This window comes from Grammomys surdaster, unplaced genomic scaffold, assembly GCF_004785775.1.
Source record: "Grammomys surdaster isolate TR1022 unplaced genomic scaffold, NIH_TR_1.0 125430, whole genome shotgun sequence".
In the NCBI taxonomy this organism is placed as follows: domain Eukaryota; kingdom Metazoa; phylum Chordata; class Mammalia; order Rodentia; family Muridae; genus Grammomys; species Grammomys surdaster.
Window position 1 is genome coordinate 426,033 of NW_021620297.1, and position 3,450 is coordinate 429,482.

Sequence of the window (3,450 nt, forward strand, 5' to 3'; positions counted from 1 at the left end):
CACACACACACACACACACACACACACACACACACACACACACACACACACACACACACACTGGTTTTTAAAAAAGAAAATTTGAGGGGCTGGAGAGATGGCTCAATGGTTAAGAACACCGAGCTCTTCCAGAGGTTCTGAGTTCAATTCCCAGCACCCACATGGTGGCTCACGACCATCTGTAGTGGGGTCTGATGCCCTCTTCTGGTGTATCTGCTATAGCGTGCTCATAAACATAAAATAAAGTGCCGGGCGGTGGTGGTGCACGCCTTTAAAAATATAATAATAAAAAAAAGAAAAAAAGAAAATTTGAGACAAGATTTCATGTAGCTAAGGCTGACCTTGGGCCTTCTACGTAGTTAAAGGTGACCTTGAACTTCTGACCCTCCTGGCTCCGCCTCTTGGGTACTGGTGTTATGGTGAGCACCAACATGCCTGCTATTTTCTGTTTTCTCTGGGTTTGAGACAGTGCCTTCCTCAGTACCCTGGCTGGCCTGGAATCCTGCAGCTCTAGTCTCAGCCTCCCAGGTGCTGGGACAGTTGGCTGTGACCTGTTTCTAACGTGGGGTACATGTCCGTTCAGCACATTGCTTTGTTCACAAAGGCTACCTGAAGTCTGCTCCTTTGGGTCAATTGCACTAAAAAACTGTTTTTTTTTTTTGGACAGGGTCTCATGGATGTCAGGCAGGCATGAAATTCCCTGTGCAGCCAGCCAAGGGTGGCCTGGAGCTTCCCATCCTCCTGCTTCCATCTTTAAGTGCCAGCATGGCCACTGTGTCCAGCTGTTCTTTTCTTTCTTTGAGACAGGGTCTCAGGATGAGAACTCACAGTGACCTAGCCACCTCTAGCTTCCGAGGGTTGGGAGGAAAGGGTGCCACCAAGCCTCGCCATGCCCGCTGTCGTGTGTGGTGCAGGGGATTGAACCCAGAGGCCTGTGCGTGCTAAGCGGGCACTCATCAATCGAGCCTCACCTCCGGCTCAATTGTATTATGCTTCTTCAGATCCAGGGTTCGTATTCTCATGAGGGCTCTGCTCTTGGTTTTTAATAGTTCTTAGAAAAGGACTATTAGGGGATGATATGGGTGAATCCATTCACGAGACAGAGCTGGGAAGGAATAGCCCTGTAGCGGCCCCAGCTGCTGGCTGGCCAGCAGCCCAGCCACACACAGCCCCGGCATCTGTCTGTCAGCTGATGGACAGACACGAGTGTGGTATCCCATGAATTGGGTACCCCTGGGGTGTTCTGTTTAAGGGACAGCAAGTGTGAACAAAGGTCAGCCTGCCACAGGGGCTGGTAAGATGGCTCTGTGGGTAAAGCACTTGCTGTCAAGCCTGACTTCTGGAAACTACATTTGTAGAAGGAAAAAAAAAAAACTCCTGAAAGCTGTCCCCTGGCAAACACACAATAGCACACATGTACCTATAACAATGCCCACAACACGCACACGCATGTGTGCACACACACGCACACACACACACACACACACACACACACACACACACACACACACTCAAAAATAATGTTTAAACCAGGCATAGTGGCACATGTGTTTATTCCTAGCACTTGAGAGGCAGAGGTAGATCTCTCTGAGTTTGAGGCCAGTGTGATCTACAAAGTAAATTTCAGACCAGCGAGGTCTGTTACACAGAGAAACCAAAACCAAAACAACAAATGACAACAAAAAAAGTCTGCTACAGCCTATGAACCGGCTTCTTTAGGATGTTAGTGGCCCATGTCTAGCTGGAGATCCTGGGCACTGAGACTAGGTGTGGTAGAACTGTAATAACAAAACCGAGAGACTGAAGCAAGATAATCTTCAATTCAAAGCTTACTACAGCTACAGAGCCAGAGCATCTTCAAGGGCCCTGACTGTGCCCCTTGCCATATGTTCACACAAAGTCACCACCTCTCTGTGCCTCGGTTTCCTCTTCTGTTCAGCTTACTTCTAGAAAGACCTCACAGCTATTCTGTGATCAGTAGGTACAAGAATGCTTGGTGAGACACTTAGCCCAGAGTCTGGCAAACCGCAAGGGCCAGATTAGTCAATATTTATGTCACGTCTCCCACTGTACTATAGGCCAGGGTCTAAGGTCTGAGTGTAAGAGAAAGGAGGACCAGCGCCTCCTGGCCACTGTATGGGCTTTCTCTGCAGGCGGCTGCCCAGCCTGTGGCAGAAGAGGGAGGTCCAGCTGCCATCCTGGCTGCCAAGGAGGGCGATGAGCAGCTGGGCAAAGGGGAAACTGGAGAAGATGACCTCAACAAAGGGCCGTTCAGGACCCTCAAAGCCGCATTGTTCCCAACGAGGACTGTGAGGGCCTGGTGTCTCAGACTTTGGTGACTTGACCTCAGCAAGAAATATAAATTTCACAGTGACCCAGCTAGCTGGCTTCTAAACGGCACATCTGAGACAAGCTTCCTGTAATAATACCACAGCAAACACTTCCATCTCTCTCAGGAGATTGGGCCCTGTTCTAATCATTGAATCGTGTGTGTGTGTGTGTGTGTGTGTGTGTGTGTGTGTGTGTCCGATACTTCTTCTGGGTCATCCACCTGGTTTTGGGGATTTTATTCGTTTTTTTTTTTCCGGTGTTTTACACATTTTGTTGTGTATGCATTTCACAGCAAACATGGGGGAGGAAGTGAGAGGACAACTGGCGAGAGCCACTTTTCTCCTGCTAAGGCTGGGTCCACAGGATCCAGCTGAGGTAACAGGCTTGGCCTGCTGAGCAGCCATCCTGCATAGCCCCATCGTCTTTCATGGGATCTAGGTGTGGCGCCTCCTGCTTCTGCCTCCCAGCCCTGGGATTACAAGCACTGAGCTTCTTGTGTGGGAACTGAGATATCTCCTAAGTCTCTGTCTCTCTCTTTTTTTTTTTTTCAAGACAGGGTTTCTCTGGGTAGCCCTGCCTGTCCTGGAACTCACTCTGTAGACCAGGCTGGCCTACAATTCAGAAATCCGCCTGCCCCTGCCTCTGCCTCCCGAGAGCTGGGATTAAAGGCGTGTGCCACCGTCATTCCTTTTCCCTCTTTTTATGCAGTCCAGGCTGCCTTTGAACTGGCCCATCTAGCCTCAGCTTGCAGAGTCTGGGACTGCAGGAGCCCAGCAAGTGGAGCACATTTATACCTGTGGTGATCCTTAGCCTCGCCCTCAGTCACCCCAGAGGTGTGAGGACTTCCAGTCCAGGGCTGGTCAGGCCTAGTGGTGCTAGCCTGTACTCCCGGCTATGTGGGAGGCTGAGGTACGAGGATCGCCCTTCGGGGACTATAGAGTAAACTCACGGCCATTCCAAATAAGACAGTAAGAAATGTCTAAGGCTGCAGCTCAGTGCCGCTGTGCTCATCCAGCATGCTGCAGGAGTGCAGAGGGGCTGGGTTCCACCCTCAGCAGCTACTGTTCCACTCCGGAAGGAAGGAAGGAAGGGAGGGAGGGAGGGAGGGAGGGAGGGAGG

General features: G+C 50.7%; 1 protein-coding gene across 2 annotated transcripts in view; it reads right to left on the reverse strand.

Annotated features, from left to right (window-relative positions):
* The window catches only part of Sirt2 (sirtuin 2), a 22,984-nt gene that overhangs the window by 12,976 nt on the left and 6,558 nt on the right, over positions 1–3,450 (reverse strand). The gene's annotated exons all lie outside the window — the stretch shown is intronic.